General features: G+C 42.9%; 1 protein-coding gene across 6 annotated transcripts in view; it reads left to right on the top strand.

Moving 5' to 3' along the window:
- The window catches only part of CHL1 (cell adhesion molecule L1 like), a 127,938-nt gene continuing 113,224 nt past the window's right edge, over positions 1-14,714 (top strand). For 3 of the 6 annotated variants that reach the window (XR_014571602.1, XM_083795852.1, XM_083795858.1), the window contains exon 1: positions 2-153. The gene's annotated coding sequence lies outside the window, so the exon portion shown is untranslated. Of the gene's footprint in view, positions 154-253; positions 482-14,714 lie in introns of those variants that run through there. The other 3 variants (XM_083795856.1, XM_083795857.1, XM_083795854.1) reach the window with 3 other exon arrangements.

The following is a 14,714-nucleotide window of genomic DNA, read 5'->3' on the forward strand; positions in this document are numbered from 1 at the left end:
CGCGTTCCGGAGCCGCAGAGTGCGGGGGAACTCGCCCCCGTTAGCCACGTTGCCGTCCTCTCTCTCTCGCTCGCCCCCCGACACCCCAGGTGCCGCCAGGGGCGGAGGCGCCGCTGGCTCCCGGCTTTTGCAGAGAGGCGTCGGATGCGGCAGGTGGGAGCGGGACGGGGACAGGGTCGGGGACACGGGCAGGGGCAGGGGCAGGGAGCGGGGGAGGCGGGCGGCCGTTTGGGGAGGTGCGGGGCTCGTTGCCATGGCTCCCTGCAAGCGCAGCCGGAGGAGATACTGATGCCAGTCACGGAGGGACCCCTCTTCCTTCTCGTGGGTGTGGAGCAAGGCTGGGTTTGGCTTTTTTTTTTCTTCTTTTTTTTTCTTTTTGGGGTGGAGCGATTAATTTGCAGAGCCGGGACGGGGCTGCGGAGCCGCCGCCGCCGCCACCCGCAGCTCCGGCTGCTGCCTCCGAGCCTCCTCCGGTCCTAAGGTAAGGCAGGGGGAGCCGGGCCGGGACCAATGGCCCTGCCTCGCCCCCCAAAACCCCGTTAATCGTGCGCTGACCTTGCTGCTGCTGCTCCCCGTACCGCGCCCGGTGCTGCCGGGCGGGGAGGAGGCGAGGAGAGGGAGCGGGGCTACGGGAGCGGGGCCCCCCCGGGCTGCCCCCCTCGGAGAAGTTGGGGGGGGAATAGGGGGAGACCGTGGGGTGCCGAGGTCTCGCCTGGGGGGGCTGCCTCTTGCTCCCTTGCTCTTTGCATGGGTTCAAGTTTGCAACCCGGGTGGCGTCCCTCTGTGCAAGTACTTCGCTCTTTCGTTCTTTTTCCTTTTTTCCCCCGTTACGGTATGGGCATTTCTTTCTGCAATACCTAAATAATTGCCAATGTCTTCAGCAGGTGTCTTTTTTTTTTTTTAATTTTTTATTTTTTTCTGTGGGGAGTGGTGTGGTTGTATTGCAGCTCATGAGAGCTATAAGAATCTTTAAGCGTCTCTATCTTGTGCTGTGTGCTGTTAATTAGTGCTGCACGATCAGACCGTCAGTGGTCTCAGCTAGGTTTAGGTCTTCGTAATGCAAGAAGATAGTGCTTTCTGTGCTGTTTCCTAATTGTCAGACACAGTAAGCAGCAATAGCCTTTTCACGTATCACTTGTATGACGAACGTTACTCTCTTCGTGTTTTGGGGTAGAAAAGAGCTAAGCTATGATATGTTGGATAACATTCAGGTGTTCAACCGTAACTCGACAGATATAAACCAAGCATATTTATTCTCAGCTCAAGCTGAAAATAGTTTTGCTTGAAACACGCTTCTGAAAATTTCACCAGAGACTTGACAGGTAGTATTTTTGTGTGATTGTCAAGGGTTCATTTGATGTGACTGAGTTAAATACATGTTATGCAGCTCTCAGAAATATTGTTCTGTACACAATAAATAACAAATATGAGCGTAGCTTTAGGCCTGAGAAAAGGAGATGGCAAAAACCATGAACCTTGAGCTGCATATGTGGGTTTTTCCCCTCTAAGAGAACACATGCAGCCTTGCCCTGTCGGAGCTGGGCACGTGCTCCTTTGCCCATTGCTTCCCGTGATGCTGTGCCTGGCTTCTACTGACCTGAGGTATTAGAGTGTGGGGCTGCTGCTCTGGTGATACTTCTGTGTTGTTTAAAAGTAATGAGTTTTCTTTGTATTAAAACAAACGAAAAAAACCCCACACACTCTCCCAATGGGTCTTTAAGAAAATACAAGATTCCTGCTAGGCAGTTTCCGTGGTCCTTGCTTGGGCCATGCCGCTGCTGTCAGCGGAGTTTGGCTTACTGAACTGCAAGACCATGTTACACGGTTGAAGGAGGTACTGGTGTTCCTTCAGAAATATTACACAGTATACATGAAAGTCTCCTTAAATGTCTACAGTCAAAACAAGTTCAGCACTCCAAGAGTTGTGGAAGTTTTGCCTGAATTAACACAGCTTTGAAAGCAGTTCCTTCTCTAAAATTGTGCAACTTGTTATTGTTTTTATCAAAATAGGAATAAAATGAGCTCTGGATATGAGGCTGAAATAAAGAGGCTGTACTTCAGTTATATACACTTTGATTACATTTAGCTCTCTGTCCGTAAATGAATGTAATTACTTTGGGCATTTAGTATGTGTTACTCCATTAATTAAACATAATGAATCAAAACATAATACTCCATTTCTTTATCCCAAGAAGAGGAGCAGATAAGCCTTCTTTTAAATGAAGGACTGTATTATTCACAACATTTATGTTTACTGCAGGTGGCTTGGATTGTAGCCATCTTGTTTGCCAATAAAAATACACTTTATCACTTACGTTTGGAAGGTAAAATGAAAGAAGGTAGATATGCATTATGTAGAACGATGTCATGGGCAGCGGCTGGTGAGATAAGGAAGGATTCTCCTGCTTCCCTGGTGGGAGAGGACAGGGACTACTTTAAACACCACTAATTAGTTCAGTTTATCTTGCATGCGTTACAATGCTGTAGTTGGTTAATTATAGCTTTTCCCATTAGCAGTATGTTAAGAATAATGAATTAACAGATCACACAGATCAAAAGAACATCTACAAAGTTTATCTTCGAAGGAAAAAAAAAAAAAAGTGTTATTGTGCGGCAGGAAGTCCCCGTGGCTTTCCCAAGGCGCAGATTTGTTGGAATTCCTGAGCTGGTTTTCGGCGCCTGATGAATGACTTGAATTGATCCCAAACAAGTGACACTGGAGCTGCTGGTTGCTTAGCAACCCGCCAAGATGCCACAGTTTCTTTTGGTATATTTGTCCAGCAAAGTAGAAATTCTGTTTTGTTAAAGATGTTTTTTTCTGCGAGCACAAAGCTGACCTTATAAAGGCCTTAGATTATGTATAATTAAAAATGATGCATCAGGGCTGAGTCTGGCCAGCAGCATGGGCTTGAAGAAAAGAGCAAGAATCTTACTTGTAAACCATCTTCTGGTGTTAATGTGCTCAGTGTTTTATAACAAGATTCAATTGTCCTTTCTCAGTTAGACTTCTGTTTAAAAAAAAAAATCATCATTGCTGGGAGAAGCAAGTCTGACAAAGACACTCATCTACCAACTGCTTTTTGAAGCATTCCCGTCATGCTGACTTGAGATGTGAGATCCTGCAAAGCCTTGTGGGAGTCACACCATGATGCATTATGAGTAAATGAAACATAACATGGAACATGGGGCTTGGTCGTTGTCCAACTTATGTCAGGGCAGCCTGGCATGACCTGTAGCCCATGGGCTAGGTTGTCCTTGCAGAATAAATTGTGTTCTTAACTTTGTTTTGTGCAAGGAAATAACGGGTTTAGTACTCAAAGGGCAGAGGGATGATAAAGGTTATTGTGGTCACATACCCCCAAAGTACCAATAGTGGCCTTAACCATCTTGTTCCAACCTTCATACAGCTCATACCTGGTGAATTATACTTTTATTTCAGTAGCTCACTGTTTATTGTTACATTTGGATCCATTTCTGCTGATATTTTAATTCCAGCGTGCACAATGAACGGGAGTCTTGCAGCTGTCCCATCCTCACTTCTTGTGCTGTGATTTGCTTTAGAGGAAGACTGCACAAACTGAATTGAAGGCAGAATATCTGTTTCAGGGGTTTACTTTGTGCAGGCCAGCTGCTAATGGGCTTTCATTTGTGTCCTCCTGACTGAGCTAAAGCAAAACATTTGCGATGTTTATGGGTGGATTTGGGGTTCTCAGAAACATTTTGCTATACTTGACTGCTCCTTTGAGCTCTGCTATTTGCTAGTATACAAATATCCTTTTCTGTCTAAAATTGTAACTGAGAAAAAGTGTTTCAGGGCTGGGAGAACTGCAGGCTGTCATGGCATTTATTTTTCACATTGGCGTTCTGGAAGGTTTCTTTCTCCTTCTTGGTGAGAAAAAGGAACCCAGGTATTTTTCTTGTTCCTAAACAAAGCTTGGGTACTGTATGATCCACTGGCCTGCTGGACTGAAAGAGGATGTGTAGCTGCCGTGTTTGGATCACAGTGATCCAAGTCTCAACTCATTGTTTGCCAATAGTGCTAGGCTAAGATTATTATAGTTCATAATCTTGTACTTCTAACTGCATTTCTAGGCTTTGTCATGTTTCTGTGTGTCTGCTGGGTCCTGTGTTCATCTTGCTCCCAGATGTCCCTTTGGATTCCAGGGGAATGGGTCAATCTGGGTTATGTAGAACAAGCTGGCCACTTACAACCTTCCACAGCAAGCTATTATCACTAAGAAATGAACATTGTAAGGACTGGGAATTTGTTTTTACAAGGGAATACCTTTACTTTTCAGGGAACAAATATATCTGGTGGTGGTGGTGAAGAGGGCGAGAAAACTGTTGTAGTTAGCGTTTTTTTTTTGTTTTTTTTTTTCCCCTGAGAAATCTGGCATGTATTTCTTTGCTTCTCTAATTTTCACTTGTGGAATAGATTCCATGCTCCATAGATGTCCATGCAATATAAAGGAATACGTCCAACTCATCGTCAAGGGCCAGCTAAACTCAGTGGGTAACAGATTGTCACCTCCAGGAAGAGTCGTGAATGCCAAGAGGAAAGCACTTATGTATGTTTTATTGAGGAATTAGAATTGGTCCCAGTAGCTAGAAGTTTTTTAGCATAATTTAAGGTGTGCTTTTATTTACAGAAAATATATTTTCATATTTTTGAAGATGTCATCTATGGATCTTTTTAATATTTCATATTATTACTCCTGGTATTAAACTTTTGGTCCAGTTTTAAGTGCATGTGAGCTTACGTTTTTGTTTCTGTGGCAAAGTCAATACCCCAAACTCAAGGTGCTTTTTTTGTTTCTTTCTTTCTCTGGGTTAGTGTCCTTGTATCTGTTTTATGCATTGATTTCTGTAAGCACATTTGCATACCCAAATGCTGATTAGTTCATTTTCCATTGCAGTGATTGCCTGTGCATTATAAGCAGATGAAGGTATGCGGTGATATTCGGTGCCTTGCGTTTATCCTCCTGGTGGGCCCCAGCACCGCTGTAAGAAATGCACTGTGCTGGTCACACAGCCAGGGAGATGTGTTATTTCTGGGACTGCAGATTTCCTTAGCAGATGTTTCCTTCTTCCTTCATTACACCTGAATGTATGAAACTCCATGAAATGCAGACAGAAAACAGTTAATCATAAAAATTAGTATTTGTAATATTGGTATAGCTTTACTGGTGTTAGCTGCTGTGAGTGTGAGCTCCTGGTCCTGTTCCATCTAAGAAGGACAAGATTTATGTTACTTTCTCCATTAGTGTTCATAATTTCTTTTGACCCTTGCTAGCTCTCTCTTTTCTGCACTTACTGAGAAAATTGCCGATTTTTCTTTTCGGGTATTTTTTCTCCTTTTGCCAAGACAGCAAGCAGATGGGATAAAGTGGAGGTGTGGTGGGGATGTGACTCGGTTAGGGAGGGTGGGGAGGACTCCAGGAAGGACAGGGATGGGCCTGCGCAGGTGGGAGCCATCCTCATCTTCGCTTCTGCTGTCCCATGCAGAGGAAGCAGCCATGTCTGGATCTAGGCCCGAGCAGCTGGGCTGAGGAGGAGCCAGCGTTTGAGCCCAGGCAGGGCCGCTCCTGTTGGAGTGTGGCTTTTGAGGATGTTACAGACAGATGGCTCCTGGTCTGGCTGTGACTGTGGCAGCGGGCCGGTCGGCCAGGCCCACGCCAAGCTCCCCTCAGGCAGCCTACAGACCGTGGCTTCAGCTGTGGGGAGAAAACAGAGCTTCTCCTCGTGCTCCCATCCTGTCCTTTGCAGTGAAGGAGGTACAGAAGGGTGACCTTGGTGTGCAGCAGGTGGTGTGGCAGCGAAATGTGCCCGTGGGCCTCCACGTTGCTTGGCATCTTCAGCCTGGTGCAGGCCTGGTGAGGGCCAGCGCTGTCCCTGCCGGCCTGGGGCGCTGCTCGTGCTGGCATGGGGCAGGGAGTCTTTGGGTGTTGGGATATAAAGCTGCGTGGCTGCAGCTTTCCTGGGGGGTGAACCCACGTGAGGGGATCTGCAAAAGTGGGGAAGTCTCACTGCCCTCATGAGTGGAAAGTTTAAGCAAGCAGTGACAACACAAGCTTCGTTTTCAAAGAATTGTGATCTTCTAAAAGGAGGGAGGAAAAATGAAGAATTGGGCAAATCCACCTTTTGTCCTGTATCTCCTTTACCAGCTCTCTGAGTGTGGCACTACAGAGTTGCTGCCAGCCTCAGCTACCAAGGGGTGACCACAAGCGCTGCCTGCAGGGCTCGGCAGCCACTTGGAGGAGAGGAGAGGAGAGGGCTGCCTCCAAGGGTGCTTCCCTGCAGCCTCACAGGCTGTTAGAAAAATGCGTCGTTTGGTTGTGCCCTGTGTAGTACAGTGTTAAAACTGATGGAAACCTGCAACAGCATTTCAGTAAATAATGGCTGCTGCCATTGCCCTGTCCCTGGTGTTTGAAATGGAATTAGTCCTGACAAAAGATCACTCTGCTTATAGGGAAAATAAAATTATTATTCCAGGGCAGATTTTTTTTTTTTTCCCCATGGAAAATACCATAACAATGCTTTCAGCTAATAAAAGTGATTAACTTGGTGGCTTTTATTTATACCTTTTTTTTTTTTTTTTTTTAGTTTACTGAAATGAAAGAATCATTAATAATAACGTATTGTCTGTAGGTTTTGGAGCACCTAAAAAGTCAGTCTCACACCCAGCCTGGTGTGTCCATCATTACTAAAATCCTTCTCCCTGTGGTGTTGTGGCTGTTTGTGTTTGCTGATACAGGGTTGTGTGCACACTTGCACCCACACTTGTTTGCTTAATTTGTTGGGTTTACATCTGCAAATGCAAAATACCCCCAAACCACAATATGGTTGCTGATTTCAGTGAACTTAACTAGAATTGAGGCTAATGCTCAGCTATTTTGCTGAGCAGGGGTTTTATGCTGTTCCTGTTGGTTATTTTTTCATATTCCTTCACCAATGACTTTGTTCTAATAAAATTTCATTGTAGACCATAGATTTTTACAGGATTTCTATTTTGTCTTGACTGAGTCAGAGATGGTCCCACCTGATCTTGGTCATGAGACGCTTTTACATCTGAGTAACCTGTATGTGATGCTTACTTTGTAGGAGTTCTGTTTAAGCGTTTATCAAAAACGTAGCTAGTTGGGTAATCAAAATCCAAAATACTTTGAAACAAAAATTCCTTTTGTTACATTTGGACAGAAAAAAATAACACGGCACTGAACTGATGGTATTTGTACTAATGGATGATAATACTTTCTTAAGAAAATATTAAAATAAAACCCCTGCTACACTGGGGTGACTTCTGGGATTAATATCACACAGAAACCAATGGTGAAGTCATGGCGCCACGGAAATAGATGGTCAAACTCCCTCTGACCTCAGCAGAGTCAGGTTTTTGTCCCAAGAGTGATGAGAATCTAATTTACAACCTAACCAGTTGGAGAAATAGGCGTAATGGCTCAGATCCTTGACTGATATAAATGACCGCGGTTGGGCTGGGGCTGATTGAGTTACGCTGGCTGCCACCACCTGGGCCTCCGGAGGATGGTGTCAGGCATCCATGTGGTCTCGCTGTGCCCATCAGCACTGCCGCAACAGGCTGTGCGTGCGGGTAAACAAACGTATGGCGAGCTTTAATGCAGTGCCTCCTGTCAAGCGGCGTACTCTTGTCCCGCGTTTTGACTGGAAACAAATAACCAGCAGACAGTAATGAATATTTCTGTTTCCTGAGTCATACAAATTACAAACGTTGTGCAGTAAACTAGAAAATAGTAGTGATTAAAGGACTGTCCCAGGCGGGCCAAGCGGAGGCATGCCTACTGCACTCAATGTATGGGGCTGCCACTGAAATCCACAGTAATTGCTCAGGGTTTGCTACCTGTGGGACAAATGCCCCTTTTGATTATTGATGGGATGAGGCTGGATTTAGGCTTTCACCTAAATCTGGGATTTCGATCATCTCTGATTATCGTGTTGAATTGCAGCGTCCCTGCTGTTTGTGTGAAGCACAAGCAGCACGCAGCGGTGATTGTACCTGCCCTGCTGGCAGGTGTTTTCGGGCTGATACCTGCCCAAACCGTGCTGACCTGCTGCCAAGCACTTGGAGCTTCCTGCTGCGTCCCAGGGGACTGCTGAGAATTGAGATCTGCTCGAGTTACGTTATAGCACACTGCTTTATTAAAGGTAAAGCGGAGAGGCTGGTGTGGCACCAGAAAGTAATACAGCCCGCCTCGTTGTGCAGCCAGCCTCAGAAAAGGAAGTTTCTCCAATTTACTTCCACGTGTGCAGGATCCTGCCTTTCTGAGTGTTGTATCTAATTATCCTGCCAGTGCAGCAAATCTTCATTGTGAGCCCTTCCTGCTGTCAGGTATCTCTGCAGTGAAACCTCACATAATTCCATAGTGCAGCAAGATGAAAATCTTATCTGTGGTGCATAAGAATTATGCCTCAGCATTTATAAGAAAAACAACGGGCAGCAAACATCAGGGGCTATTCACAAATTTTATCATGTGTATCACCAAAAAAAAAAAAAAAAGGAATAATCTTTATATTCAGCAGACAAGCAGCATTCTCTGTACAAACCTGCTCCTCTGTCATCCTCCAAAATGTATGCTAAGCTTGTCTGTGCACAAAGCTCCTTGTAATGGGTCATGGTTTGACCAAATTTTTTATCCTTACCTCGTGCTGCTACAGAAAGAAGTACTACATTTTTCAGTGTTATTTGTATAATGCACTTACTGAAAAGAATAACGTATGCAAAGCTTTGAAGCTCAGGCAGCAGCAATCCATTTAACCATTTATAGTTTTATGTTTCTTATAATCCCTGAATCCAAATGTCCCTAGAGAGCGAATGGGCCATTAAAAAAAAATTAGGCCTTTAAATTAAATGGATTTAAATTCACTCCTTTGCATACTTTGTTGTTGTTGTTGTTCTGCCTGAATGAGATATTACCTCAGTAATTGAACTGTAACTTTGCTACAGGTAAATAGTGTCAGACAGCTGATATTCCAAATGCTTCACCGCTTTAGGGTTGTGCGGTGCTAATATGGCAATTTGCAGCACACCTTTGAGAGGAGATGTGTCCAGTCCACTTAGGATCACTGATTGCTGGGCTGGAGCTTGAGCTCAATTACCGTCTGGTGCTCAATGCGTTTCTGGAGCGGGGAATCACAAGGATGTTGTGGAGTGAGGCAACGCATCCCTGGCAAAGCTGGGGAGGATTAATTGGGCTGGATAGATGGAAGTGGTGCTGCAAGAGGCAAGGCTGCTCAAAGGGATGACGTCTATCAGAAAGCCTTTTTTAGTATCTTTGGAAAAGATAGAGTGATGCATCGTACAAGGATGCTGAAGTATTTTTGGCTCTGGCACTAATGTGAGAAGGATCGTGGACAGCTTTCACTAGGGTTAAACACTTCCAAATCAGCAGGCAGAAATTCCAGTTATCCAAGAACCGCGTGCATGAGCGGAGGGGACCTCCTGCTCTCAGATGTTGACTTCTTGTGTGTCATGGTGCAGGAACACTGGAGGAGCGTGGGTACAAAAAGAGAAAGCAGAATGAGGTAGGGGATGGTCAATCCCAGAAAAATAGCGGAAAAGTTGATAAAGGACCGAATTAATATGGAGTTTAGAGAGGGAATTAAGATCAGTCAGTACAGCTTTCTGCTTATTCCTGATGAATAGGTTACAGGTTTGCTAGGTACAGGTAACTAAGTGTTGTGGTGGAGTTTTCCAGGTGTTACATTTGGTATCTCATGAAATTTCAGTTCAAAAAAAAAAAAAAAAAAGTACGTAGTACTAGCAGTGCTCCCATTTAATGGATTAAGATTCAGCCAACAAAGCTGAAACGGTATTTGTCCATGGGGATTCCCTATTGAAAGATGTGTGCTTTTAGTGCAGTTTCACTGGAAAGAGAACTGGTCCTGAATCTGTTTAACATCTTTATCAATAGTCTCAACATAAAAATTAAATGACTGCTGCCAAAGATGTGGATGAGGCGATATTGAGAGCGTGAAAATGAGAAGTTACAAGGGGCAGACTGACTGGCTGGCAAGCTATTTCTCCTCCTCCCAACCTCCCAGGGGTTCAAGTCAAATGAACGTGCTGGGGGTGTGTATCTGTGAGGGGAGTCACCCTGACAGGGCATGGAGGGGTCATAACGGATGGAGAAAGATGACTTCCCAATGTGATGCTATGGCTGAAGGACCAGTGGGACCCTTTGACATAAGAGCTGCACTTGTAAGCATGATTTTTATCCAAGAACATGAGAATACTGGAAAGCAATGGCCAGTTTTAGTGTCAACAGTTTTTAAAAGTTTACAAAACTGAGAAGTCAAGAAAATAACCACAGTATTGATTTGAAGAGTGGAGAAAATTCCCTGCAGTGAGAGATTTAGAGAGCTAAATCTGCTTAGCTCATCAAAAAGAGGATTGAGAAGGGACTTGATTACAGGGACAAGTATTTTCATGAGGAAAGCATACCCTGTTTTTTAATCAAGAAGAGAAAAGAATAAGATCCAATAGCTGGAAGCAGACAATTTCAAATTAGACATTAAACACAAATTTTCATCCATGATTAACCGCTGGAATGCACTATGATGTGTTCAGATCACGACCTGATATCTTGTGTGATAGGATCAGTCAAATACAGGTCACTGGGTATAATTTGCAGGCAATAAGGAAAAGTACAGAAGGCTGCAAATGCCTTCAAATCTGTGGGCACTGAAAGGGCAATCACGTAAAGTTAAGCAAAAAGGGAGAACATACATGGGAAGTATAAAAAGGAGAAATGGAACCAAAGGAAGGACAAAGAGATGAATTTTGTCTGAAGAGAGTAAATCCTTTTCTGAATTCGGGAGCATATGTTGCAGCAAAGTGAGTTTTGGCATTGGAAACACCTTGAGCATTGGCAGTGCTGGAGTCATCTGTTTCACAGTCAAAATGGCAATTTTGGATTCTCTGCTTTGTTAATGATGATGGAGAAACCTCCTACTTGTCATTTGGGCTCTTGGCACCGCTGGCTCCCTATTCTGCTGCTATGAGAGTCGACAGCACAATCAACTTTGTTTAGACGTGATGGAGCTGAGGGCCATTTCCCACCACGAGAGCCCTGCAGTGTTCCCCAGGAGTGAAGGGCATGTCACGGATTGCCTGGGCTGCGGCATGCTTCACCTTATCAGCAGCAAGCTGTCACTGCGGTCTCTTGTGTGCCCTTCAGTTTATTGACACGAATGTTATACATTTAAAAGGTTCTTTTAAATGCTTTTAAAAGAACCCCATTTTTGTGCCATTAAAAGAAACTCTTGGGAAATCCAGCAGGGAAACCTATGCGGTCTCAGCTATTTTTGATGTGTAGCATCTTTATATGTGTTTGTCCTCATGAAATACTTTCACCATATCAGCGATTGTCTTCTTTTTCCAGAGAAGCATAGCTTGTTTCACAGTGCCTGATAACTGGGTAATCATTAATTTAAATGTCATATTGTATTTCTTCTATGAGAAAGTGAAATGATTGAGTCAAGATCATGGTTTGGGCATGTTTACTGCTCAAATGCAGATTTTCCCTCTGGACCTACAGCTATAATGGAAGTGAAACAGGTGCTGTAAAGGTTGTAAGTCACTTTGCTGTTGTGGAAGCTCTTTAGCCAGGACTGAAAATAGCTTTTCTGGAAAAATATTCATAACCACTGTCTTACATCCACAGTAGAAAATATCGTTGTACTTGTTATGCAGAGATAGCTTGCATATGTTATTTTTTACAATGCCATCACAAAGCTATTACTTTTGTTTAGCAACATTTCCTATACTGCTTTAGGATTTGAAGATAATAATTATTCTGGGACTTTTTCAATGGAAATTAGCAACATGTTTCCTCTGCACTGTTTAACAGAAGCATAAACTCTTGGTGACCAATTAGGGCATTGACCTACACAGAGCTGCAGGTAGTTCAACAATGTTGGCCTCCTATGGCTGTAAACATTACACATTGCCAGAAATGTTGAATAACAATTTTCTTATTTCTGGGCTAGACTATGGGTATCTTCTGGACTGTGCTAAAACCTGGGCTTATTATGGTAATATTCTCCTTGGAATGAGCAGGATGGATAAATTGTAAGAAACTGTTTTCTTGGGGGAAAAATATCGTGCAAGAATGTCCTCACTACCTGTAAAAATCGGCTAACTGGGCAGTAATTATTCCAAAATACTGTTGGAATTATATTGACCTTGACAATCATTTTCTTTTTCAAATGGGCATCTGAATAATTGTCTTTGCCTAAGGATTCCCTAGAAGCTGTTCTCAAATCAGAGCGGCACTTCAGCGTTCAGCTCGTGACATTGTGACATCCATTAGGAACACAGAGTGGTAGGAATTACCCTATTCAATCTGATTAAAGATCTAATTAACTTAGAAACCTATCTCTGTTAGTAACTAGTACTAGATGACTCAACATCCTGGAGGAAAAAAAAAAAAAAAGAAAAAACCCAACACTTTTCCTTCCTCCCTCCTTCCCTAAACTGTCTTTATAACATTTAAGGAACAATGCATCCCTGAAAGAAGTTTTTTCCCTCTTACGGAGCACTTACTGTTTGACTTCCATCCTGAAACATGAGATCAATAGCCCTTAAATTCTTATCCTGCCTTGTGAAAGTATTATTAGCACTTCAAACATCCAATCACTTTCCTAACCATGATGACAATATTTTGTCGGAGGGTTCATAGAGTTAATTACTTATTATGATTTTCTTTCCCACTTTAAATTTGCTCTCTCTTAATTCCAGCGTGATAATTAAAGTGACTATTTGACCTTATTTCACCTGTTTTCATATATACCTATATGGGTCTGTGATGTTCATTCCTTGAAACATTTTATAGATAAATGAAATATTAACTGACAATCCTTTGCATTCCTTTCTTAAAGGGCCCTTTAATAGTTTCTTTATTTTTGATCTGTTTGGTCTTTCCTATAATTCCTTGAATGACCTCTGAATGCAGTTATACTTACTGTTAAAGGTAAGAATATATTAGCAGTAGATCTAAATTGCTAATTTTGCACCATACTTATTTTTAGTCCTTTCTAATGTATTCTGTACACAGCCTCCTATCTCAGTTACATCTTGACCACCTTGGCTTGCTAAGCAGATGCTTTCTATGGAAGGGATTTAGGGATTTTTATTTTTTTTTAAATATATATACATTTATTCATTTTGGAAAAAAAAATCTAATAGAAGCACTTTTTTTTTTTTTTCCAGCCTTCTATAAGCCAGGGGCTATTTGGTGAATTTAATTTTAGTTAAATAAAATGAAACAAATCTGTTATGATTCTGGGAAACTCTCATGTTTCAGATCAAAATTCATTTCCAAATGTAGGGGTTTTGAAATTAAAGTCTCCCTGGGTAGGTGATCCTGTAACTGCCTCCTGCAAGGTTTCTCAGTTTCCTTCAAACCAAATGTCCTGGCCATTTCTTCAGACAGTTCTGTTTGAGTGGATAAGGTGTTTAGAAGATACAGTGGATATAAACATAATATAGATATATAGACACTATTACTTAAACTGATTACTGTTTAGGTATGGCTTTGCATGGACTTACTTAACCATCCTGGTATTTCATGAAAAAAGAAAACAGTTTGGGAGGAAGCAGGTCTTCACAGCATATGTATTTTTCCAAGCTGTTTTGTGCAATGCGCAATAGCTTTTGCCTTAGGCTTTTGAATATGATATTACTTCATCTTCCTGGAAAGTAATCGGAGTACCAGCAGCATTTGATGAGACTGGGAGGAAAACAAACAAAACTGAGGAAGCTCAATATGGAGGGTGTAAGATCTTTAGATTTATTGTGGAGACGTGAGTTTTGGAACTTGAACCTATCCATCTGTAACGTGTGTGTCTGCGTGAGTACACGCACACAAGTGCACGTGTGGCTACCGATATAGGTACGTAGTTCTATCTTTGTCTTGTGCAGGCACCTAGGAAGAGCTGGAAAGTTCGTATGCTAATGTTTGCTGCTTCCTGATATCTAATGGCTATGCCTCCACAGCTATGGAGAACTGATTCAGTTTCCCTGTATTTTGGGGTATTGCCTTTATCTGGGGGTTCCTCCCTGTAGAATAGTAACTTCCTTGCATTTGGCTGCAGAACCTTGCCATGGCAGATGTTTTGGCTCAGAGCAGACAAGAAGATTCAGACTGCTATTTTTTTTTGCCCTTTTTTTTTTTTTCCTTCATAAGTGGCTTGCCCCCAGGCATGTTTTGACAGGGGAGATATCATTTCAAATTAGAATGTGAATGTGGAGGCTTTCCAAAGCTACAAATTGCAGAGATTTCTCAGCATGACTCAAAGAAAAAAAAAGTGTTGTGCATGCTGACGGTTTTCTGTGGTGGGGGTTATTGCTGCGGTGTAGCTCTGGCGGTTAAAGCCATAGTTTATTGCTTTATTACAGATTTGGACACGAGAGGCAGTGTCCACAACTGATCTGCTTTGGTTTTGTTCTTTTAATAACCACTTTCCTTCAAGCACTTGCTGCTTTGACCACTTCAGTTAATTTTTTCCTAATTGGTGTCACAGATAGGGTAGAAATTGAGAAAGTACTGAAATACTAGTTTTGATCAAGAAGTATAGGGGAAGGAGGGGGGGAAGTGAGGAGGAAGATGAAACGATGTGAAAATTGTATGAGGCAGAACAAACGTGTGAAGGAAATAGTGAATGGGTCTGGGCTGGAA

This window comes from Anser anser (genome assembly GCF_964211835.1).
Source record: "Anser anser genome assembly, chromosome: 12".
In the NCBI taxonomy this organism is placed as follows: domain Eukaryota; kingdom Metazoa; phylum Chordata; class Aves; order Anseriformes; family Anatidae; genus Anser; species Anser anser.